The sequence below is a fragment of the Callithrix jacchus genome, chromosome 10 (assembly GCF_049354715.1).
Source record: "Callithrix jacchus isolate 240 chromosome 10, calJac240_pri, whole genome shotgun sequence".
Classification (NCBI taxonomy): Eukaryota; Metazoa; Chordata; class Mammalia; order Primates; family Cebidae; genus Callithrix; species Callithrix jacchus.
The window spans coordinates 21,653,757-21,681,180 of NC_133511.1; the positions used below are offsets into that span (position 1 = coordinate 21,653,757).

The 27,424-nt window shown below is 37.5% G+C and overlaps 1 non-coding gene across 1 annotated transcript; it reads right to left on the reverse strand.

Moving 5' to 3' along the window:
- Positions 1 to 5,770: 5,770 nt before the first annotated feature.
- On the reverse strand, positions 5,771 to 5,876 carry LOC118145914 (U6 spliceosomal RNA). Its single transcript, XR_004731398.3, has one exon. It is a non-coding gene; the product is annotated as a U6 spliceosomal RNA (small nuclear RNA).
- Between the last annotated feature and the right edge of the window lie 21,548 nt (positions 5,877 to 27,424).

Below are 27,424 nucleotides of genomic sequence, written 5' to 3' on the forward strand. Positions count from 1 at the left end.
AGGGATAGTGCTGGGAAAAATCATAGAACAAATAACAGAGTGGTTAGGGAAATGATTTTAGACTTGCTAGCATCTCTCTTGTTCTTGGATTGGCCATCTATTCAATACACAGAAAAAAAAAGACTTCCTGGAATGATATAACAGAAAGACCAGTAGCTCTCTTAAGAGATGGGCTTAGGTTTAAACCCCACATTCTGTGAGTGATCTTGGCAAGTCACTTCACTTTATTGGGACCCTTTCATGCCCTCATCTGTGAAAGGCATAGGATGATATCTACTCCTAGGGTGTTATGAGGATTAAATGAGATCATGTATGAGCCAGCATGGTTTGGCAAACAGAGGACATTCAATAAATATGTGCTCTTTCTCTCTCCTCTCTTACCCCTTTCTCATAGGAGTTAGGACTCGCATAAATCTACAAAGGCAGAACTCTTTCATACACTGCCTTTAGGCAGAGAGTTTGGTCAAGAACTGTGAAGGGCCTGAAACTTTACACTACTTTTAAGCTCACAAGATAGCCTGACAGATTCATGGATGCTGGCAGAAGACACAAGATTTCTGGGTCAGAAACAATGGACTTTACTCACAGCATGACAAGCAATATAAGTATTTGCATTTCATTTTGACTCTCCAAGCCCCAATACCCACAGAATAATGTGAAAATAACCAGGTGATACCTGAACACACTGTGTGGTGGCTTGTGAGAGAGAAGCTCTGAGTATAGAAACCCCAAATCTTGTATAATGAACCCTAAGTGCACCTGCCCTATGCTCCAGCCCGGCTCCATTTTTCCATGTATGTTTCCACTATGGAAACATCCCTAAAAAGAGAGCCCAGCACAAGGACTGTCAGCACCTGCCAGATGTAAAAATGTAAGATACATGGAAACTTGTCTCCCAAAAGGCATAGCAGAAATAATCCCTTTCCTTCCTGTCCTCTTACTGGGTTCATTAGCAGTGGCAGGTTTTCTACACATAACTTTTCCCGGTGAACATGGAGTCTCGCACATCCCACACTCACCGTGTTTCCCTCTTTATCCCTTCTCCCCATAATGTAAGTGCTCAAGCAACTCATCAGAACTTTCTATCCCTACTTTGAGCTTTTTAGAGAAGTGCCAGAGCCCACAGATGGGGAGGCTGCTGGCCTAACCAAAGGACAGGGCTTCTCTCTGGGAGTCTAGTTTAATAAAGTTTTATGAAAAGCATAAGACGGGAATAAGGGAGAAGGTCAAGGAAGAGAATGAGACATCTCTCCTTAACTCTCTGCACTTGGGGAATATTTGATCCCAGCTTGGAGGTGAAAACTGAGCCAAACCGGTGTCACTGAAATGAAGCAGGAAGTGTTTCGAGTCTCAGATATCTCCCTTCAGGTGCATGGGCCCAGAGCCAGCTGGATGTTTGGAGAGAGCAAGAGGCCACCCACATGGAGCTATTTGAGTGACATCAAAACATCTTCCTGCACCTGATATTTCCATTATGGTCTCTTCTCCAGCAAAGGCATGATCTAAAAAGGACACTGTTCCAATATAAATATGCCATCTGGGAGAAACAATTTCCACTCTTTATAAATGCTTCCAGGGATGGCCCACTCATTTAATGCCCTTATTTTGAATACCAGCTATGTGCTAGACCTTGTGTTAGCCACTGGGCTTCAAGGAGGGATCAACCATACGTCTTGCCCTCAGGAGATGCTAGTAAGAATCAGGAAGTATACCGGGAATTAGGATGCAAGTGACAAACTTCATGATAAGTGAATTGAGAGAAAGACATAGGAACATAGAGGAGGGGCATTTAATCTTATTTTGGAAGATCAAGAGATGTTTTTCAGTGGAAGTCAAATGTAAGCTGAGACCCTGTATGTTGAGTCTTTCTTAGCTGTATCTTAGAGGTGAAGAAATGGAAGTTTTAAAAGTCTAAATGTCTTACCCAATGTTACGTGGCCTGTGAATGACAAAGCCAATACTTAAACATATTATATATTAATACTGGTTTTATCATGGATTTTCCCATATGTATTAACATGTTGGTTTATCTAGGCAGCTAGAGCCTTAGGAGACAAGACCTATAAGAGAGGAGTCCTTGTGGTGACGGGAGGTGCGGGAGTGGGGAGGGGTTTGGGGTGAAGATGATTGTGTGGGGTAGGGGTGGAGAATGATGCTACTTGGGAAAGTCTGCCTGGGGTGGGGTGCTGGTGTAGTGGGGGATTTTGAAGGAGCAATAGATGAGGCCTGAAAACAGCGGAGAGTGTGAAGTTTCTTAGGGAGAAAAAAGGAAGAAGGTGAGTGGGGAGAAGAGGAGGAGAAGGGAAGAAAAACGAAGAAGATTAGGAGGAAGGAGAGGTAGAGGAAAAGGAGAAGGGGAAAAGGAGAAAAAAAGGATAATGATTTAAGAACAAGATCACAACTTTTGCAGGAACATGGATGGAGCTGGAGGCTATTATTCCCTAGAAAACTAACACAGGAACAGAAAACCAAATACTGCATGTTCTCACTTATAACTGAGAGCTAAATTCTTGATGAAGACTCATGAACACAAAGAAGAGAACAGTAGACACTGGGGCCTGCTTGAGTGGGGAAGGTGGGAGGAGGGAGAGGGGTAGAACAAACTGACAATTGGGTACAATGCTTATTACCTGTGTTATGAAATAACCTGTAAACAAACTCCCATGACACGAGTTTACCACTACAACAAACCTGCATGTGTACCCTGAACTTAATACAAATTTAAATTAAAAGGATAATTATTTAAGAAGTCGTGATGGAAAATTTTTGATGTGAGTGGGAAAATCTAATTTTCTGTTTTATAATTATATCCAGTGCTGCATAAGTTAGTCACAGCCACTAATCCAGGAAGCAGGAGGTCAACACCTTCTCTATAAAGAGGGAGAATTCAATCAGAGCCACAACACAAAGCCCACTGCTAATTGGGTTCTTCATGGGAGCCTCAAAAGTAGTTCTTTCAGTCTTTTTCAAACGCTACTACCCTACCCCGTCTTGTCAATGTTTGCTGTGTTCTAGAGGTAATTGAAGGAACAGGTGATGAGAACCAGCTTTTCCACTATACTTTGACCCTACAGGTGCCTGAAGTTTCCTAGGAATGACCTTAGCATTTGGAATGAGCATAGTATCCTGTAGAGTGCAAGGTCAATGCATTTCTGAAACAACCAAAAAAAGTAAAAAGTGTTTTGAGTCAAACCGGGGCTTATATCATATGCTATGGTTCAAAGCTTTCCTCCTAGTCTTAAAGCCAAACTCATTTGGGTTTCGAATATCATTATTTAGCAGTCCATTGGCCTGGGCCTCCTTCTCTTGACCAAACTTTCATCCAACCTAGGCAGCATTTGGTTTCAATTTGATAGAAAATGTGGGTGAGCTGCTTGCCAAATTCTTATGAATCTGTGTCAAACACAGTGATGTAGGCTAAGATTTGGGGTGTGGCTGAGTTCCCAGAGGAATTCTGTGGTTGCATAATCCACAGAAAGTGAAGCAAAGGGTATTTTCAAAACTCCAAGGAAGTGGACTCTGTAGAACCTCAGTCTATGGGGACTAGGATTTTGGAGACTTCACGACAGAATTTAAGTATTTTCACTGTACGTAATGGTCATTTAGGGTTGTTTAACCATCTGTTCATTTTTATCCCCCATCACTCCATCATATAGGTTATTATCCATTTGAACCAAAGGAAGCCAGTACATAGGAATGATACATTACTTAACTCAAGGTCAAGAGGTAAGAAAATGGCTGGACTAGGCGATAGGCCTGGCTCAATAAATTCTGTTGTACAGAGGCTACCAAAATCTTGATCTCTGACCCCTTCAAAGACTGCAATTGTTTTTCTTTCATTACAAGACAGGTTACTACAGCAACAACATAGAAGCCACAATAAATATAGGGTGACAAGACTGTTCCCTGGGAAATTGACTCTGAGGTGGATATTTGCATGCAGCGAGTTATCAGGAGTGCTCTCAGGAATGATACTCGTGAGAGAGTGAAGGAAGCAGGACTGGGCAAAGTGAGAAGCTGGACAGTGGGGCATCCACAAGAGAGGGCTACCCAGATCCCCTGGGGCACTCTGGAGCTCTGATAGCTGTTCATAGTTGTCTAACACTGTGGCAAAGGGTCTGGACAGACATTAGTTAAGAGCTACCTCTGGAGAGTAGACATGACCTTGCACTAGGAAGTTCTCTTTGGCAGAGAGCAGGTTTCATGGAAGGCTCAGCTGTGTGGGGTTAGCAGCCAATATTCCTGACAGCTGGAATGCCTTGTTCCTCAAAGAAGTGGTGCCCCAAAGAATGCACTATGGAAGAGAAATAGAATTGCATGTTGGGAACCCAGAGTACCATGGCCAATTTCATAGAGGTCATGTCCCTAGTGATGTGAAATTGCTCATAGGAGCAAGACTGGGGCCTAGAGATATCTAAGGATCCAGAGGCTAAGGAGACAGAGACTCAGCAAATGGTAAGGGTGCGCAGGGGTAAACCACTATGACTTCTGCAGTTTTACACAGGGGTAAAATCAGGTTTGATAGCGTAAAAGATAATGGGGTAAGAGGAGATGTCAAAGAAGAAATCAAGGACAGAAAATAAAGTCTGCAAGGGAAAAGGAATGTGATTTAGCTAAGACGAGTGTGGAAACTTCCAGAACTAATTGAAGACACATAATCCTTGAGTTATATTTTGTAAACATCCTGGAATCCCTACTTTCTTCCCAGAAGCTACTCTAAGGCTTCCCAGAAGCTTGGCCTTGGTGCTAACGTCATACCCCAAAGCTGACCTAGCTAGCAGCTGATCACTGGGGTAGGAGTTAGGACCCCTGAGTTTTTAGGGATCCAGTTGAGCAATAGGGTGGCCTTGGTCTAATAAGTTTGTTTTGGTTACCTATTCTTTTCCCCTCCTTCCAGCACTAAAATTTTTGAAAAATGTGCCCATTGTTTTATACCAGATTACTAGGTAGGAGCATTTAAATTTTCTAAAACATGTAAAAACATGAGGGATTTTAAAAACCGTTTCCTTCTGTCTTCTCTAATCTATCTCATTTCTGTCCCCAACTCTGATTTTTTATGACAAGACTATGATGCGATTTTTCTTTTTTGTTTGTACTGTTTTCATTTTTGCTAACACTTTTTTCTCCTTCCGCAGATTCTCTTTTCAGATCAACTCAAGGTTCTCTGAACATGTCTGGTGTGCTCTTAACTTTATCTGCTAGAGGTATTCCCACCATTTGGAATTCCACCCATCCACATCAGAGCTCTCAACAAAATGGTATCTAGTTGTTAAGGCCCATCTCAATAGCAGTGTGGACTTGGTTCCTTACTCACATCATACGCAGCACATTGAAATCACCCACTGACTTGCATTCATTCATTCATTAGCCTTTCTGAAATCTTTTGGTTTTTGTTCCCATCCTGATGTGATTTGACTCTGCCCTGCCATTTCTTATATCTACCTGTCACATTCTGCCTTACTTTATAGTCCTGAGGTTTCTCATTCGGTTCTGTTCATCTGGTTTCTATTTTAAACTGAAAACTCCTGAGGGCAGAGATTATATCTCTAAATATTATAAGATTTTTTTATTGTAACACAATATCATGATATAGATATACATATACACACACATATACACACATATATATTATACATATATACATATGAGCAGCTTAGTAGAGCTCATAAATATTTGTTTAATTAAATTTACTTTCTAAGACCAATGAGGGGAAACTAGGAAAATATTCAAATAATGAAAAGCTTGATACCCCTTAACTTCTTTTTTTTAAAAAAATATGGTACGCTTAAGGAATTTGCGTGTCATCCTTGCACAGGATCCATGCTAATCTTCTCTTACCGTTCCAATTTTAGTATATGTGCTGCCGAAGCAATCACAACTTCTGACTCTAAACTTAGTTATCCAAACTGAGTGAGATAGTCTTGAGCTCAAAGTTAGCTTCTCACAGTGACTAGCTTTGTGAACTTAAATTAATAGTGAACCTGTATGAACCTTTGTTTTCTCATCTGTAAAATACGGATGATAATTGTCACTACCATGGTAGATGTAACAGTACTACATATCTGGCATTATATGAATCTATACATGTTCAGCTGAAGAAGGTTGTAGGATGGAGCTGGAGCATTGAGACCCCTTGGCCCCAGCAACCGATCCTGACTCCTTCACATAGTGCCAGTGTCGGTGCCACTGGGCTGTGAGAAGTCCAGAACCCTGCGGTCATTTGTTTTTGATACCAAAGTTCTGCTTTGATACCAGTTTTAACTCTTCTGAAGAGGATAACTTTTTTTTTAAATGTGGACCCCAAAAATGGCCACGCAAATTTATAAAACTGAATTACATTCTGGTCAGCCCTTAATTATTCATAGGAGCATTTTCCACTTTTAGATTATCAGCGAAATTCTTTCCCCTTAAATTTCGGGCTGTCTTCTCCCTGCCACCCAGCATGCGGCTGGGCCACATCCCCAGTGTGGGCTTAGGGAATACAAACTCATTTTAACTTTTTTCTGAGCAGAACATCACTTGGAAGGAAAATCTCAACCCCCCAAAAGCCATACAAAGCATTCCAAAATAAAATATAAAAAAAGTTTTGAGTGTTTTTCTGTTTTGGATTATCTGTGCCGCTATTCATTTCCCTTTTTTCTGGATAATCAAGAACTGGATGTATTATGGTTAACAAGACTAAAAATTGCTGAGAAAACTCTGCAGGGCATTAAAGCATTTTAAAGGTAAAATTCATAATCCTCAACATTTACACTTGATAGCCCATGCTACGTTGGAGGAGGGAAGTAGAGTAGGCACATAGCTGCAATAGTTGAAGAGTTCTATTTTTTTTTCCAGGGAATTTTAGCTTCAGCTGTTTCAAATCATATCTGGCCAATAATGATTAAAATCAGATAAGGCTCCAAAGATAGAGAGAAAAGGAAAATGAAACTCTATCTTTCACTGCAAAGATTTCTTTTTTTACATCAACTTAAATTTTTAAGAAAAGAAGGATTGTTTTCCTTTTTAGCCAAGGAATTTCTTCATTGCATTTAGCCAGATATAGGTTCCACACCCTTTTCTAACTCCAGCCATCTGAATGTCCTGATAAGCACATGGCAAAACATAGGCTAAGTGAAATATTCTTATTGCCTCATAATCTCTAGAGTCTATGTCATCAAGGCACTCATCCAAATATTGCAAGTGGGTTATCTTGAACTTCAGTTCTGAGGGACCCAGGGCCACCTCCTCAAATGGAGGGTGTCTGGGATCCAGAGGGAGCTTATAATAAAGGTGAAGATTTGAGCTGGAAGTCAGAGCACTTGAGCCCTTTTGTTGGTTGTGTACTCCCAGGTCAGCTCTGACCAGACCCTGAAAGAGTTAGAAAATCACACCCATTACTTTTTTCTTCATAGGATTCAATTTCATGTGAACAATACAATTTCATTTGTCTAATTTTAAAATGTAGGGGGTACAAGTGACTGGGATACAGGATCCAAAGCTGAATGCAGCGTAGTTCCTCCCCTTGAAGAGTTCACAGTCTAATATAAGAGACAGATTATTATTGTTATTGCACAGAGAGGTTTGCCCACTCTCTCAACACAGTTGTGCTTCACTGATTGTTAAGAGTGCAGCGGAAACACACAGTAGGCGTTCTGAATGGCATTCTAGGGCAGCCCAGAAAGGCTGCATGAAAAGTTGATATTTAAACTGGGCCATGAAGAATAAATAGGATTTAGGATTTTGACAGGAAACAGAGTGAGACTTTCAAGCCATCAGCTGATTTTTCTAAGAAGCAGCTCTGGCCAAGGGACCCTAAGAGGTAATACTGGACACACTCAGTAAAGTACTGATAAAAGGATCTTCAAAAGGTGATAGGAAGAGGTTAGCGATCAACAAGTGACAAGGCTTACAGCTACAGGTCTTCACCACCACCCTGTTGTGCCTCTACCTCAGAGTCTCATCTCTCCTTCCATGTGAATTCCTTTCTCTAGAGGAAATTGACAGTCCTCAGGAGAAGTCCTGATTCCCTCAACCCCCAACAACCTTTGCTTCTTCTGAGATTACTATTATAATTTTACATAACAAAAATGATAACAGTGCAAGTTACTTTGCCTTACCTAACAATGATAAGAATAATAATAGCTATCATTATTTAGCATTTATTATATGTTAGGCATTTGTGCTTAGCATTTTACATGTAAAATCACATCCAGTCTTTGCAAGCGCTTTGAGTTACGAACTTTTATTAATACACTGTACATCACAGCTGAGGAAACTTAGACTTGGAAACTTTAAGTAATGCGCTCGTGGTCACTCAGCTAGTAGAACTGAAACTCAGGTTTCTCTAATAATTTCAAAGCCCAAGTTTTTAATCTCTACACCAACTGGTCTCTCCAGGAATTTCATTCTACCACAATAATAATATCATAGTTTTATATAGTGCTCTACAAATGCATACACATTTTATTACTTTCTATTTGTTCATTTAACTACAATGGCCTTGTGTTATTTTAATGTTTCATTTAAAATAATTAATTTCTTTTTAATTGACAAAATTTGTGTTTTTTGTTGTTCCCTCCTTGAGAATGGAGATATTTAGTAAATATGAATTAAAAAGAAGAAAGGAAAAGGAAGAAAGGTTGGAAAAGAGGAGGAAGGAAGAAAGGAGAGGATAAAGGAAGAGAAGGAAAGGGAAGAAAGAGAAAAGAAAGAAAATGTAGAGGAGAAGAAGAAACATCTTGCTTTCCCCATTACAAAGTTAATGGCTGATACCCTTATAACTAAAGACAGATTAACAACGGAAAAGCATAACAAATGTATTTAATCTATGTTTTATGTGACACAGGAGTCTTCAAAAATGAAGACCCAAAAATGAAGGGGAAATTGTATTTTTATGCTTAGGTTTGATGATGAATGTAGAGGCACGATTGGACAAAAAGGGGGTGTGACTTAAAGCTAAACGGGGAACAGTTAGCAAGGGCTGATTCTTTAGATTCTTCTTAGCCTCTCTGTGGAACATTCCTTCTTTCTGGATGTAGGGCAGGACACCTGTCACATGAGGGTCTTCAGAGAGGTCAGAAAGACCTTTCTGCTTCTGCAGTTTTCTCTGTTTCCTTCAGCTTAAAATACTCGGCATGCCAAGGTGCCATATTTGGGTGTAGAGTTTCCTGCACTCCATCAAAAAAGAAGGAAGGAAGGAAGAGAGAAAGGAAAGAAAGGAGAAGAGAATGAAAGAAAGAGGAAAGAAAGGAAGAAAGGAGGGAAAGATGGGAAGAAAGAGGAGGGAGGCAAGAGAGAGAGGAAGGACAATTTTCTGATTAATAAATTGAAGATCAGAGAGCTGAAACAACTGGACTGGTGTTGTGACAAGTCAATTACAATACCAGGATCAGAATCCAGCCTATGGATTCCTGACGTGACCAACTTTTCATTGGGTTGTTGACTTTGGTGATAAAGGTCCAGTATACACACACACACACACACACACACACACACACACACATATATTTTAAATATAAACAGGTAAAGACAGATTTTTTAAAGTTCGGTTTTTATCTTTGGTTATCAGAAACAGTATCATAATGAGGCAAAAGAGTTAGCTTTAGGACAAAAAGAAATACTCTGCAGGGAAAATGGTGTCTGACCTTACAAATTAAAGTCACATGACTTAGGGCCTATTATTACACAGCCACAGTCACATACCAAGCATTATACAAACAGATGGAGGGGGTGAAAGACGGCTTAATGAGAAATGTATGAGAGGAATGTGAGACGTGCACGAAGCAGGAGCATTAAATACCTAGGATAACAGCTATGGCAAAGCTACTGTGAGTTGGGATAAAATAGGATAGGCTAACAAAGGAGTCAAGAATGAGGAATTCATTCTGCACGCCAAGGGAGAAACTTCGTGGTTGACCCTTAGTCTGGGACCTTCTCAAAGAATATTCCTCATCCTGCCTCAATACTTATCCCCTAGAATTCTTTGTGAAATTCTTTTATAAACAAGTTTATAATGATCAAAAGGATATTGTGACATCAATTTAAAGGAAAAAAATCACCCGTGGACGATGGGAAGGTGAAGTAGAAGTTGCATTAACAGTAAGTCGGAAAAAAGTAAGGACAGGTGGGCAGAAAAGGATTTACTCTATGGGGAAGAATTAATCAATTGGCTGAGCAGACGTGAATATGCCTGAATCATCCACTCTCATCAAGCTTCAATCAAATAGCAAATCTAATCCTGTCACCTCCACACAGTGTCCACAGCCTAACGCAAGATTTCTTGGATGTGAAACCACTCTAACTCTTCTTTACTGAGGTCTTCGCCCTGAAAATTCACTTAACTCTGAAATATTAGTAAGGTAAATATTACCAATGGAAAAATTCCCCGAACTCGTTCGATTCTCTGTACACTCTTCTCATGTAGGTCCACTTCACTGTTGTCTGCTTTAGATTATAAAATTGCTGAGTAGAACAATAATGTAATATACTCTCTATGAACACGTCCCAGCTACGAAGCATAAACCTTTAGACTGTTCGAAATAAGGATGAAGAGGGAGATGACAATGGCAATAACCAGGAGAGTGGACAATGAGATTTCATAAGCCATGAGAAGAATGGCTGGAATTTTGCTACCTTGTGTATTAATAACTTAAGGCAGATTGGTATAGAGAATAAAGCCTGGCCTTTTGAGTATGAAATAGATATGGTTTCTCATCTTATTTCTCTTTATCCTGTGACCACAACATAGGGTTTGTTCCGTGGATTTACAAGGTTAAGATTCATTTCCAATAGATAGAATCTGTATTCATGCCTCAACATTTAAACTATTGATAAACTTCACCTTGGAAAGTCTCAGACATATTCTCCATGCTAGCAAAAAAAAAAAAAAAAAAAAAAAAAAAAGCAAATGGCAGCCTACTTAAGGGAAATATATAACAAAACAATAACGTGGAGACAGTATCTAGGAGGCAACAATTCTGGGAGAGCATTTATTCCCCCCCACACACCTGACTTCAGAGGGGTGACAAGTACTCACTGGGAGGAATCACTTTAAGCCAGGTACAAAAACAGGCTCCAGCTATGAAAAGTGTGTTTTCCTAACAAAACTATTCTGAGTAACCTCCCTGTACATGGCACATTTTCTGAAAATCAGTCAAGCCCTCTCATTCAGCTGAAGTCCAATCGTATTGTCTGTCCCTTCCTCCAGAAGCCAATTTCTGCCAGGTAGAAAATTAAGTTTCCTTTACTCTTCTTTGAGACACAATGCTTCAGCATCACAGAACTGTTGTTCTGTGTGGGAAACCGACTTCCTGTCTCAATAAACGAGCACACACAGGCTTTTCTGGACACATAATGGAGCCTTTTTTATTTTATACAAAAATCATTCCACACTTAACACATCAATGAAGCCACTTAAGCTCTACTGCATCTGAATTAAAGAGGAATTGTGTGATCAAAGGGTGTGAAAAGAACCACACAGGGTGTTCTTCAGATCCTCTACTTTTGTTACATTTGATACATAACAAACCCAATAAATACGCTTATCCCTGGAGCTAGTTTCATTATCTTATACCCTTAAGCCCGGTAAAAGTATGCCTGTACTACCCTTCCTTCCACAGTGTCGATTTTATACTGATAATTTTGGTAAAAAGTAAAAAGTATTTGGCATGTGGGTGAGATTGGGGGGAATGAAGTGGTTTTCCCTTTAGGTTTTGTTTATTTCTGTTTCACTCACTATAAATGCGTATTTATATGTTTATGTATGTGTATAAATATATATCTACATCTATCTACATACACGCCCAGTAGATGAACTATACATATAAATATGTAATATATATATTACAGATATAAAATCATGTACATTTCTCAAGGTAATATTACACATACAATGATAACACGGGAAATGTCTTTTTCTTACCAAATATTTGAATATAAAGCAAAAAAGATATGATGAAAATTCTTTAGTGCCTAGAACTGAATAGGTGAATACAATGCTCTATAATCCTTTTATAGCTTTTCATGCTATGAACATAGCTTCTGTGAAGGTTATTAGGTATTTAACATTAAATGTATTTTTAGTATCATGCATTCTAGGAGATTTGGAAAATTCCTACAGAGTTCAGCCATCTTCTTAAGCCACATATCACAACTATGAATATATTGAAGTATATTTTGTGAAAATAATAATTGAAATACTGTAAAAATATAGTCTTCCATGTAGCTGAAAAAAGGCATGAAATGCAAAATATGCAGCCAATGAATTAAAGTTGATTGAACACATTATGTCAATTTATTCAATCCAATCAATATTGAATTGAGATTAATTCCTTTAGCTATCATTTGTATAGCTCTAGTGAATTGCTGAACAAGAACCCAAAATTGTTTAGATAGAAATCTTCTCAATTAAGAAGTTCAAATTGTAATTACTTCAAATATAATCTGTGGAGTGCTGATTATGAGTTAGTATTCTAGGTACAGAAGAGTCAAAGATTGAAAAGGCATGTCTCCTACTGTACTCATAGTCTAATAAGACACAACTACAGACTAAAGATCCCAATGCAAAGTGTGATGGTATCTATTGGAGTGTAGTGGAAGAAACAACTAATTTAGTGTAGAGAAGTCAGCAAAGACTTCCCCAAAGGAATTTATATTTGAGCATGGTTTTAAAAATGGATGGGAAGATTCAAAGTTTATTAGACAGAAAAATTGGGGGGAAAAAAATCAGGTAGAATGCAAAGGTGTCAAGACGTGCTTGAAAACATGAAAAAGCATCAGGTGCTCCTGAATTGGTGCATAGCCCATGTGATTGGATTGTAGAATTTATAAAGTGAAGAGAAGTTGCCAATGAGGCTGGGATGACAGGAAGTGGCATTGAGGCATCCAAACTGTATTCTTACAAGCAACCAAGAACCAAGTAAGATCTTAACAGATCAGAATGACTTGAATTAGATTTTCTATTTTGTGTCTAGAAACAGTGAGGTGTCTATACTAAACAACCGTTTGAATAATTATTCAGATCTTGTTGCATTGCTCTAAGTAATTTAGCCAGTTGCATTTTTCCTTCTCAGTGCTTAGTTGTTTGGCATTGCATATCCCAGCCATGCAGATAACGGGCTGAAAGGTTTGGTTTACATGCAGATGTTTTCAGTGTTGCGTAGACAGTCACAAACATTGAAAGAGAAAATATTTCAAGAGAGTGAAAGTCCCTTTACTGTGCTTTCCAAATACATACATCATCATTGATGGTATCACTAATAGCAATTCAGCTTTGTTTAAACACAGTTATTAATATCAGATGACCATCTGTTTTCTGCTACAGTATACATCATGCAAACCTTTCCATGAAGCCTAAGGACTGTTCTCTATTGCGTAGACAAATAAATCTCAATAAATAACCATAAAAATAACAACATATTGATGCAGTTGTACATTCTCTTCTTGATTAATTCTGTGTGTGTATATACCCCAGGTCCAGACATACACGATCTGGCTTTCTCTGTGGAAAAAATAAGCCAATAAGCATTTTTTCCCCCTTCACTAATCCTACCCTGAATTTCCTGTCAACTTCCACTTCCACTCACATAAAAAAGTGGTTTCATTTTGCTTTTGAATGAACGATATATGGAATCCCCTTTTCCTTATTTTTATTTGGGATTTATTTGTCCTTGAATTGTATGGCCGCACTTGATGTCATGATTTAAATGTGGTCTAAGGCAAGATCTTTCACTCAACGGTCCATAAGAATTTGAAAAAATGAGAATGGAATTTTCTAGTAAACAAATGCTGACAAACATGCCACTTAGATGTGATAAGCACACACACAAAAAATCCCATTTGTTGGCTATGAGGGAGTGAGCTCATGAAATAAAAGAAAATTAGTCCACTGTTCATTTAAAAAATAATGTGATTCCGCTATAAATTTTTCAGTATCTGAACATGAAGAGGCCTGTGCAATCATTCTAACATATTTAAAGGATGGAGTGACAAGGATTTTCAGAGGAAAACAATCAGGAAAGTGGAGGTATTAGAAGCTATATCACATGAGAAGAAGTAGAAGGATCCAGGAAGCTTTCACCTAGAGAAAAGCATCAGTCATGGAAATCTCCACAGATGGGTACCCAAACCCATGAAGTTATGTGGAATAAAAGGATTTCACTTATTGTGCATATCTCTAGAAGGAAGGAAGCATGGCTGGAAGAAACACAGAGATAAATATTGATCCAATACAAGCAGAAACCTTCTAACAGTCAGAGTCATCTGTATAATAGGCAAGCCAAGGAAGTAGAGTTTTGTTTATATGGAAGTGTTCAAGCAGATGTTGGGGCACTATGAAGCAGGAATGCAGTAATTCAAGAATTAGGTTTCTAGAGATCCCAGTTGTAACTTGAACTCATCAGAATCTACTGATTTTCCTTTGGTTCAGCCTATTATGAACTACAGTGCTTTCTCTCCTGCTATGGTTGAATGTTTGCATCCCCTCCAAAATTTCTATGCTGGAACTTAAGCCCTAAGGTGACAATATTAAGAAGTGGAACTGGCCAGGTGCAGTGGCTCTTGCCTGTAATCCCAGCACTTTGGGAGACCAAGGTGGGTGGATTACGAGGTCGAGAGATCGAGACCATCCTAGCCAACGTGGTGAAACCCCACCTCTACTAAAAATACAAAAATTAGCCAGGCTTGGTGGCGTGCGCCTGTAGTCCCAGCTACTTGGGAGGCTGAAAGGCAGGCGAATCAGTTGAACTCAGGGGGTGGAGGCTGCAGTGAACCGAGATGGTGCCATTGTACTCCAACCTGGCGACAGAGCAAGACTCCGTCTCAAATAATAATAATAATTGAGACCTTTAGGAGGTAATTAGGTCATGAGAGTTCTGTCTTCATGAATGGGATTAACAACTTTATAAAAGGGCCATAGGAAATTATCTAGACTCTTTTCTCCTTTGTATCCCTTTTGCCTTGTGAAGAAACAGTGTTGGTCCTCAAAGGATGTAGCATTCAAGACACCAGGACGTCACCAGACAGCAAACCTGTGGTGCCTGATCTTGGACTTCCTAGCCTCCAGAACTGTGAGAAACAAATTTCTGTTATTTACAAATTGCCTACTCTCAGGTATTTTGTGAGAGCAGCACAAGCAAACAAAGATATCACTCCAGCATGAGTCTGATCGCTGCTGCTCCTCACTTAGTCAAGCCTGAGTCAGATGTCAGTTCTGAACCTCACAGTTATTTTTAAAGTATCAGCATTTTCCTAGATGATGATATCTGGTTGTTTTTTTTTGTTTTGCTTTGACTTGGTTTTTTCAGTCATAGCTAATAATCTGACACGAACTTCTGATTGATGCTCTCATTTGAAGATTTGATTTTAACATTCTTAATCTTGAACTCTATCATAGAGAGAAGCAAAAAGAAATACCTTAACCCTTCCTTGTACAGGGTCGTTTCAGGACATTAAAAGGTTGGCATCAAAAAGAGTTGCAGAGATGAATGGTGGTGGTGTTTGCACAACTTTATGAATGTATTTAGAACAACTGAACTGTACATTTAAAAATGGTTGGGGTTATCAATTATACATTATGTGTATTTTACCACAACACAAAAATTAGGAGAGGAAATAAAAAGTTTAACATGGATTTGTACATAGGCAATAATGCAATTTACAATTTGAATTGATCCATTCTTACTACTTTTCAAAATGACCACTATTTTACTTAAGTGTTTTTCTTTCTAAAAATCCTTGGGCCATTTTTACACATTTTAGCCTCATGACATAAATCTGAAGCCAACCAAGACCATATGGAGAATTGGGGAGACCTTCAAAGTCTGGTGTCACTCATTGATCTCTTGGGAAATTCAGTCAATTAACCAGTGGGCCATTTCATCTGCAGACTGTTACTCCCCTCAAGGCTCCTCGATTACTAACCAGTACTGGAAAAAAGGTTTTGGGGCCAGCTTACATGCCTTTCTGACTTGACTGCTTTGGAATTTCCCCGTAAGTCTCTAGATTTCAGTACATGAGTTATCTCCTAAAAACAAACATCCTTGTCAAGAAAAGGAAGAAGCTTAAACAGGCATCAAACACATTCATGAAACTCAGCAGTTTGATGAATGAAGAGTGAATGAATCATAGGCTTACGAATTACATGAGTTTCTATGTACTCACATGTCTCAACAGGAAGGGGTGACAAGTTGGAAGCTTCATTCTTGATCCTTGAAAACCAAACTTATCTAAACATGCTATTTGAGCCCATTTAAAGTTAACGTGCCCTTATTTCTAATGCTGACTACTACCTTTTGTGGCCTTTAATTACTAAAATCTTTTCAAACTTCTAGGAAATTCACACTGGGGTTGATAAGGGTGAAAAATAAATGACCTCTGAATCTCTTTTCAAGTCTACCAATCTATTACTCTTTTATTTAGGTAAGCCATACTAATTCCATAGAACAAGTCTGCTATATCATAGCCTTACTACATGCAAGGGGAAAGTTCATTTCATCTGTTAGAAAAAGAAATCAAGCAAAGAGTTCTTTTTCTTTGGAGACTGGACAATACTGAATCCCTTAGCACGCATTTATCGAAGAACTAATGTGTGCCAAGCACTCAAGATACAGTCTTTCCTCTAAAGGAGCTCCCTGTGTGGTGGGGAAAGGCGACAGGGAGTCAGTAATGTTAATACAGTATGAGATACTATGACAGGAATATGCACAGGATACTCTGTGAACACAGGAGAGGGGAGTCTAACTCCAAGGAGGTGTGGAGGAAGGCTGGAAAGTACTCCTAGTGGCATTGATGCTTAGGTTAAAGATGGAAGGATAAGTAAAGCAGAAGAGAAGAGCGCTGGAGAAGCTGGGAGTTTGGAGAGAATTTAGTATGAACGTTACTTAGGTTTCAGTTTCCAGTAGAGAATGCGGTGGGCAAGCCAAGGCTGGCAAACCAGGCTGGGGCTGGCTCATAAAAGGCCTTGCATACCAGGTTAAGAAAAGCAGATTAGGTACTAGCTTTAGTTCACATTTGGTTTCTGCTGTTATTGCCGTATCTGAACTTGAATGCTGTTAGCATCTGGGTTCGCCACATATCCTCAAAGAGCGTGTTTTCCTTTCACCTGCGTGTTCTCTTAAAAATAATTTATCCTACATGAAATAGGAGGAGGAGAGGGAGTAGGCGGGGATTTACTACTTAGTCTTCAGCCCTGGTGAAAACATTTTGATGTTTTATTCCACAGTTCTCGCTCAATGTCGGTTCAGCCCTCTGCATTCCTGGGCCTCGGTTTCTCGTCTGGAAAGTGAGATCCCTGTGATCTGTCTCAAATGTGCTGTGCGTCATTTGGAGAAAAGTTATTTGACTACAAATGCTCTCAAGTTCCTAATCAGATTGTATGAATAATTCACAAACAGCATCATCCAGGGCTAGATTATATTTGGAATTTTTATGTTGACCAATTCTCAAGCCACACTGCTGTGATTCATAACAACATTTGGTGACATTTTCTAAGAGGTAAAGAAAAGTAAACACAAAGAGTTCTTTTTAAAGATGAGGAAACATTTAAGGAATAAAACAGTAGCAGGAAACTAGAGAGATAGACCAAAAATACAGTGGAGGATTTTATATGTTTAAGGGTCATTAATTTAAAAAAAAAGTCTAAATCACAGATACAGAGCAAGAGTTTTTTAACAGCCCCCACGCCCGTCCCTGGTTACCATCATTTCTATTCTCTGCATCTATAATTTCAACTCTTCTAGATTCCATATATAAATGAGCACATGTGGTATTTGTCTTTCTGTGGCTGGATATTTTCACTTAGCATTATGTCCTCCAGGTTCCTCTACATTGTTACAAATGACCGAATTTCCTTCTTTATGAAGGTTGACTAGTATTCCATTGTGTATATGTACCACACTTTCTTTATCCATTCATCCATTAATGGATACTTAAGTTGATGCCATAGCCTGGCTATTGTGAATAATGCTGTAGTAAATATGTGAGTGCAGCTATCTCTTTCACATACTGATTTCACTTCCTTTGGCTATATATCCAAAAGCAAAAGTGCTGGATCATATGTTGGTTTTATTTTGAACTTTCTGAGGAATCTCCACATTGTTTTCCACAATGGCTATACTAATTTGCATTTCCACCGACAAAAGGAAGATTTTTATTTGGGATCTGATACCACTAAATTTTAAACAGTACACTTGAACAGATTTAGTGACAGGGACAAGGATCCATAGCTGGTACATGGCAGAGCAGGGATTCCTAACTACGTCTTCAGACGTCTTCAGAGTTCTCGATCCTCTGCCTTGGTGCCTCTACTCATTGCCTCAGTGATTGATTCTCAAATAAGGACATGGTTTGGGATATGGGTACAAAGACTTTCCCACACATGAGATTTTGTAAAGGTATCTAAGAAGTGAAGTCAGTAATTCTGGGGAAATCACAACTTTCCCAGGCCTTTCCACAGGGAATAAAAGCCACTAGTTTAGTAAGATGTCCTGATCATTGGTGACACATATGTCATGAGTCTTAGCATAGTTTCCTGCTAAATCCAGCTCAGTCCTGCAGTGACTTTCCATGGGCCCTAAATCTGACTCATAGCAGCACTTCTTGTAACACATTCTGTGGCTTTGCAATTAAACTTTCATTCTTAATTTCTTGAGTGTGGAAGCAGACAAAGAAAAGAAGAGATGAGTCTTATTCAGCTGACATTTAAGAGAAGGTCCAATTATACCTCGAAAGAAGCACTTGCATAATAAGAAGGATTATTCCCATTTTACAGAAGAGAAACCCGAAGCAGTCAAATCACGGACTTATTTATTTAATTAGACCTGTTATCAGAGAAAAAAGAAAAATAGAAGGGCATTTTAGATGGTGAGGAAGTGCGCACGGAAAAGCCTGAGGGTTCCTTTCTTCTCTTTTTTATTTTTATTTTTATTTATTTATTTTTTAAATATATATTTGATTGCATTTTAGGTTCTGGGGTACATGTAAAGAACATGCAAGATTGTTGCATAGGTACATACATGGCAATGTAGTTTGCTGCCTCCATCCTGATCACCTATATCTGGCATTTCTCCACATGTTATCCCTCCCCAACTCCCTACGTCCAACTGTCCCTCCCCTAGTCTCCCTCCACAGAACCCAGTGTGTGATTCTCCCTTCCCTTTGTCCATGTGTTCTTATTGTTCAACACCAACCTATGAGTGAGAACATGTGGTGTTTGATTTTCTGTTCTTGTGTCAGTTTGCTGAGAATTATGGTTTCCAAGTTCATCCATGTCCCTACAAAGGACAGGAACTCATTGTTTCTTATGGCTGCATAGTATTCCGTGGTGTATATGTGCCACATTTTCCCTGTCCAGTCTATCATTGATGGGCATTTGGGTTGGTTCCAAGACTTTGCTATTGTAATCAGTGCTGCAATGAACATACGTGTGCATGTGTCCTTATAATAGAACAACTTACAATCCTTTGGATATATACCCAGTAGTGGGATTGCTGGGTCAAATGGAATTTCTATTTCTAGGTCCTTGAGGAATCGCCACACTGTCTTCCACAATGGTTGAGCTAATTTACACTCCCAACAGTGTAAAAATGTTCCTATTTCTCCACATCCTCTCCAGCATCTGTTGTCTCCAGATTTTTTAATGATCGCCATTCTAACTGGTGAGAGATGGTATCTCAATGTGGTTTTGATTTGCATGTCTCTAACGACAAGTGATGATGAGCATTTTTTTCATATGTTTCTTGGTCTCACATATGTCTCCTTTTGAAAAGTGTTCATATCCTTTGCCTACTTTTGAATGGGTTTATTTGTTTGTTTCTTTAGTTCTTTGCAGATTTTGGATGTAAGTCCTTTGTCAGATGAGTAGATTGCAAAAATTTTTCGCATTCTGTTTGTTGCTCGTTCACTCTAATGATCGTTTCTTTTGCTGTGCAGAAGCTCTGGAGTTTAATTAGCTTCCATTTGTCTATTTTGGCTTTTGTTGCCATTGCTTTTGGTGTTTTAGTCGTGAAGTCCTTGCCTATGCCTATGTTCTGAATGGTTTTGCCTAGGTTTTCTTCTAAGGTTTTTATGGTGTTAGGTCTTACGTTTAAGTCTTTAATCCATCTAGAGTTAATTTCTTTTATTTTACTTTTTTGAGACAGAGTCTTGCTCTGTCACCCAGGCTGGAGTGAAGAGGCTGCCCACCTCAGCCTCCCAAAGTGCTGGGATTATAGGTGTGAGCCACCACCATGCCAGGCCCCTTCTCCTTTTTATAAAAATTGTGGTAAAATACACATAGCATAAAATTTATCATCACAACCATTTTTGAGTGAATGGTTCAGTAGCCTTAAGTACATTTCTATTGTTGTGTGACCAACATCACCATTCAGCTCCAGAACTCTTTCCATTTTGCGAAACTGAAACTCAGTCCCCATGAAACACTAACTCCCCAGTCTTTCCATCCCCAGTCCCTGGAACCTACCTTCGTACCTTCTATCTTTGTGAATTTGTCCACTGTAAGTACCTCCTATAAGTGAACTCATACAGCATTTGTCTTTTTTGTAACCAGCTTATTTCATTTAGCATAATATCTTCAAAATTCATGCATGTTGTAGCATATGTCAGAATTTCCTTCCTTTTAAAGGCTGAATGATATTCCACTGTATGTATAGACTACATTTCATTTGTCCATTCACACATTTCTTCTTTGTTGTAGTTCATTTGAAAAATCCTGGCAATCTGCATCTGAGTATTTGGATATCAGATTGGCTTAAAGGAATAGAGGTGACAGATAAGCCATCCCTGTGTTTTCCAAGTTTGTTTCTTTGCCCTTGTACTTATCTGATAGCCATGGCAGAGAACTTCATCTACGAAAGTATGTCAAGCTTCTAATCAGGCCCAATTGTGAAAAACCCTGCTCCCTGTGTGGATCTCAAAACTTTCCTTGTCAATTCTGCCACCCAATTTAGTATTTGACTGAATTAATATGTAGCCACATGATACTAGCCATATGCTTTTTAGACATTATGCTCAAGCATCAGATTCTGCTAAGGCTTACGGGCAGGTGGGAGAGAAGAGGAAGCCCAGACCACATCATTCAGACTGTTGGGTCTTGCAAGACAGTGAAAGAGCATTTGCTGCTTTCCTTACCCTTACTCCAGCCCATGCAGCTGTTTCAGTGACCTCCTGCCATTCTTCTCTCCAGACTCTCACTCATCTCTCTCAGTGACCCCAGTAAAATGTATGTTTTAGCTTTTGTCCTTCTCTTACATTCACAGTAAATATTAGAAATAAATTAGACTTTTCTACACCAAGTTGAATTGCCTGCAAGTTCCTAAAAACAGCTGGTTTTCTTCACCTCTGGTGAATAATACAAGAACAGAGTCGATTTCACCAAAGTTACGGTACATTGTTCCAATGGATGATCCTCCTGTATGCTCAAGCAATTCTCTTTTACTAATTTTAATTTTTCATTTTTATGGGTATATAACAGGTATATGTACATTTATGGGTTACCTGAGGTATTTTGAAACAGGCATGCAATGCATAATAATCACATCAGGGTAAATGGGGTATTCATCACCTCAAGCATTTATCCTTTGTGTTACAAACAATCCAATTATACTCTTTCAGTTATTTTTAAATGTACTATTAAATTATACTTGACTATAGTTATCCTGTTGTGCTAGCAAATACTAGGTCTTATTCATTCTTTCTAACATTTTTTGTAACTATTCATCTTCCCCACTTCCTCCCACACCTCAAACACACACACACACATACACACACGCATGCACACACACACTTCCCACTACTCTTCCCAGCCTCTGGTAACCATTCTTCTACTCTCTATCTCCATGAGTTCAGTTGTTTCAATTTTTAACATCCACAAATAAGTGAGAACATGCAAACTTTGCCTTTCTGTGCTTGGCTTATTTTGCTTAGTATTAATGATTTCCAGTTCCAACCATGTTATTGCAAGTAACAGGATCTCATTCTTTTATGTGGCTGAATAATACTCTATCATGTCTATGTACCACATTTCTTTATCCATTCATCAGCTGATGGACACTTAGGTTGCTTCTAAACCTTGGCTATTATGAATAGTGCTACAATAAGCATAGAAGTGCAGACATCAGTACAATATACTAATTTTCTTTCTCTGGGGTATATACTCACCAGTAGTATTGCTGGATTATAAGGGAGCTCTATATTTAGTTTTTGGAGGAAACTCCAAACTGTCTTCCATAGTAGTTGTACTAATTTACATTCCCATCAGTAGTGGATGAGAATTCTCTTTTCTCCACATCCTCACCAGCATTTGTTATTGCTTGTCTTTTAGATATAAGCAATTTTAACTGGGGTGAGATGATATCTGATTGTAGTTTTGATTTGCATTTCTCTGATGATTATGATGTTGAACAAATTTTTATATACCTGTTTGCCATTTTAATGTCTTCTTTGGAGAAATGTCTATTCAAATCTTTGGCCCATTTTTTTAATCATGTTGTTATTTTTTTTCAATAGGGCTGTTTGAGCTCCTCATATATTCTGGCTATTAATCCTTGCTCAGATGGGTAGTTTGCAAATATTTTCTCCCATTCTGTGGATTGCCTCTTCACTTCAATGACATTTTCCTTTGCTGTGCAGAAGCTTTTTAACATGATGTGATCTCATTTGTTCATTTTTGCTTTGGTCACTTGTGTTTGTGAGGCGTTATTCAAGAAATCTTTGCACAGTCCATTGTCTTGGAGAGTTTTTCCAATGTTTTGTTTTAGTAGTTTCATAGTTTAAACTCTTAGATTTAAAACTTTAATTCATTTTGATTTCATTTTACATATCAAGAGACAGAGATCTAGTTTAATTCTTTTGCATATGGATGTCCAGTTTTTCCAGCACCATTTATTGCAGAAACTGTCCCCTCTCCAATGCATGTTCTTGGCACCTTTGTCAGAAAGTTCACTGTGTGGATTTCTCTCTGGGTAATCTATTTTGTTCCAGTAATCTATGTGTCAGTTTTAAGACAGTACCATGCTGTTTTGGTTATTGTAGCTCTGTAGTATGATTTAAAGTCAGGGAATGTGATTCCTCCAGTTTTATTCTTTTTGCTTAGGATACCTTTGCTTATTCTGAGTCTTTTGTAGTTCCATATAAATTTTAGGATTTTTTTTCTATTTCTGTGAAGAATTTCATTTATATTTTGATAAGGATTGCATAAATTTGCAAACTGCTTTGTGTATTATGGACGTCTTAATAATATTGATTTTTCAATTTATAAGCATGAGATATTTTTCCATTTTTTGTGTGTCTTCTTAAATTTTTTGTAATTTCTTAAATTTTTTTCTTCTTAAATTTTTTGTATGATTTCTTAAATCAATGTTTTATAGTTTTCATTGTAGATATCTGAAACAGTTCTCTGTAAAGTCTACCTTTAAAGTCTAATTGCTCATTAAACCTATTATAAAACAATATTTTTAAAATTCATATTATAACATTAATAAAAGCCTAAGACATAAGAAGAAATACTTGTTTAGGAAAACACATATTTAGGTATATTCAATCTGCATGTGTTAATCAAACCTGTGTTTTACAATTAACGAAGACTCAGTTTCCTCATCTACAGAATGAGATGAAATTTAACACCTAACTCAAAGAACTGTCATGATAATTAAATAAAAGGGCTAATGTGCTTAGCCCCATACCTGACTTTCAATAAATGTTAGTTGTACTTGTATTAGCCATTCAAGTCAGTGTTTGTCATTTAGGGGATGACCTGTCCTGATTTGCCTGGAACTCTTCCCATTTTAGAACTGCAAGCCTCATATTCCAGGAAACCTCTCAGTCCCAGAAAATCAGGAAAACTAGTTACCCTCCATTATACATGAAGATCCACAAATACTAATGATAGTCATTACTTCTTTAACACTATTGGAAACTCCTAAAAATAAAAATGCAAATATTTATTAAAAACTATTGCTTAAAGATACTATTTGTATGACAGCAGTTAAATAAAAAAGCATGAGTATACTTGGATAATGTTCATCACAAGCTGAGGATTAAAATGAAAGGGGCCTGAAACAGCCACTTCTTCTTGTTCATAGTTTCCGAGTAGACTGAAGATAGATACTAAATAGGTTAGTATGTAATTTAACATATGTAATATTATTTTAAAATTAAAGCATATTATCAAAATATGTTGATATTTAAAAAATACTAAAATATTCAACAAAGTAAATGTATTTAAACACATAAAGTGTATCTTTTTTGTGTGTTTATGAATAACTTTAGTGTGAATCTCATAATGCTAAGCTCAGGTGATTTTTAAACAAAATCCAATTAATAATTTTATGTTAATATGCTTTTTAACCTGCTTTGTCTTCTGATTTCATAGAAACTAGTTTTATTTTTTTTCCCTGTTACACTGAAGAAAATATCCCTTCTGTTATTTTTATTTTTAAATTCCTAAGTAGACCTTACCAATCGAGAGTCTCTATGGAACTCCATGGATCTTTGAGAAACTGTCCTCCTTGCACTAAACTGAAATAATTCTGTTGTTAGCTGTCCTTTCAAGACTAAAGAATTGTGGTGGTATTATTCTTCTTTAGCTGATTTCAAATAAAGTTATTATGCTGGAGCTGGATAAATGACCACTTTTAAGAATCCAGAATTTTTAAAATATAAAATTAACATATATTACATACAAAGGTAATCATTTAAAAATTACAAGCAAATACATTTCTTCAAAATGTCTATATCAAGTCAATACAATTGGTCACATTTTTAAAAAGCCAACCAAATAAAATTTCGTGAATGAAACTGATTACTAAAACCTTTTACTTTTTGATAAGGTGCATTTCTTTCATTTCAATATGACATAGTCTGAACATTTGAAGCTTCATGAGTAAAAAAAATATTTAACAGAATTTTAAAATTTTCAAATTTATATTTATATCTGTGTGTATGTTGTGTGTCTGTGTGTGTGCAGTCATTGTTAATTACATACACATATCCTCAGATAGCAAAGGTTTATTTCAGGAGAAAGAAAAGAATATGCAATACATAGTGTATCTATATTTGTTAAATACACTTATAGCTGTTATATTTAAAATGTCTGAATGCAACTTCTCATTAAAAATGTTAAATTCCAAGGGCACATCTGTATTTTTAGGTTAGATGCTATCTATTAAAAGTGTCATGCAGGACAGATATAAAAGTAGCATGACAAAGTCTGAATTCTCACTAATCTCAGGTGAAGGAAGACATTTGCTAGTGATAAAGCTAGTTAATCTCCAGAGTACAACTTGGGCTTTATGTATTTTTATATGAGAATCACAAAAATTGATCTGCACTTGCTTCTCATGCAAGCTTCAAGTGCCAGCTGCAATAAAAATCTATGACTATGATTCAAAGTATACTTCCAGTCTGCATGAAGAGACTCCAATGCAGCTAAAAATGAATTATCTTCTTTCTTCAATTTTGAAATGCCTTAGAAAAATTAACTAACAAATGCATCTGATGAGAAATTCTGTAGACTATCACTCAGAGATCTTCTATTGTATGTGATGTAGTACATTACCAACTACAGTGGAAAATTAACTTAGCTCTTAACAGTAATTCTTAGAATCTATGTAAAAACTGAGATTGATTCCATGTAGCATTAGAAAAAAGATTCCCGAGTAGCAAACTCCTTCATCCATTACTTAGTCCAAGGAAATTATGGCCTAAAAACAAAATGAAACAAAACAAAAAAGAACCACAAGTTAAAAAAGGAAAAAACCTAATATACGGCATTTACTTGCAGCTGAGATTGATCTTAAGGTTAGCAGGTATAAAATGTAGTAATGACTACTACCAACACTGCTTTAATTTTTTGAAAAAGGAAATTCTCACTGGCTAGGTGATTTTTTATGTGTAGGAGGTAAGTGACAGCTTTGATGTTCCTGAAATAGGAGGTTAGGATGATGGTTTTCAAATTCTTGGTTTATGTAGTGTGCAAATAGTAAAAAGTTATTTATATTTACATCTTGATAAGACATAGACATTTTCTAAGACACATTCTATAATGTACCTAAAATCATGTTTTTTTCCAGCACCTAATGCAGTACCTGGTACTCAAAGTGCAACCGTTGAGGGAGTAGAAACATGAATGACACCCGATAAATATTTGTATTTATATTATTACAGAAGTCTATATATTTGAGAACTTGGTTTTGATCATGCCTACCAGGGTGTTACTAAGAACTCCACATGTACAAAGTCTAATTACAACGTGCACTGGAGGAACTCCTAAGACAACCTGCCAAGCACATCTGCACTATAGAAATCAAGTTCAAAATAGTACCAGATAACATTTGGTTTAAATTTATGAGCACATCTTTATTCCAGTTGATTACAAGCTAATGCACATAAATTTTACTATTCATATAGGAATACATGTGAATCATAGACCCATTTTTGTTCCATTGACTTGAACAGTCCATTTGATATCTCACAAATACTGTGAACAATGTTCTTTCTGAATCAACGATATGAATACAGAGAACAAACCTCCTTTTACATTACAGTTCATGTAAAGTCTGTCAAGTCTATTAGGCTATAATTGCCTCTAATTAACTCTCTTGCCAACAGAATTACTATCTGCCTTGGGTGAATAACACTCTAAAAAGTAATGTAGTTTAGAATTAAAAGAAAGTAGAAAAGGTGTGCTTTCATTGTGGTTCTTCTAGCTACAGTTCTCCCAGGGCTAAGTAAGATCCAAACTAGCAAAACTGATATAAAACATAAAATTGACAAGGAGGTTGCATGAATGAAAGTAAATGATTACTACCTTATGTGATTACTGAAGTATCATTATGTTCTACACACACACATTTATATACATACATTAAAACTAACTTTGTACAACAAATTTACTAGAGTACAATTACGAAGGTATATCTCCGATTATAAAGAAAAGCATCCAGACCTATTCTTCCAAGAACTTGTCAACTAAAATGGTTTGCATTAAAATACCTGCTTACCAATGATGACAGAGTAACTGATACACAACTAATATTCCTGTCATAAATCACTATAAAATTGGGCAAAGTATATGAAATAACCATATTAAGATGTTTTACAACAGGCAATGCAAAATAGTGATTACTCCATGAAGGAAACTAAAAGAAAGTTAGCTCCACAATCTCCCTGGCTTTCTGTTTGGAGGCATTTTCTGAACTGTAGTGCAGGAAGAGGAAACCCAGAGCACAATGGTTGGTTTTGGGGCTAAGGGAAAGAAAACAGAATTTGGAGCTCCAACATTTGCTAGAATGTATGAGTCAGGGTACAAATAAAAGGGATATGTATGGAGCAGGAGCTTCAGAAATCTATATTGAGGACCCTTGAGTGTTTGACTGGAAACACAGCTTCTCATGTGCAGGCCAAGAAAACATGAGGTCCAGCATAGAACAACTACTGAGCAAAGACAGCT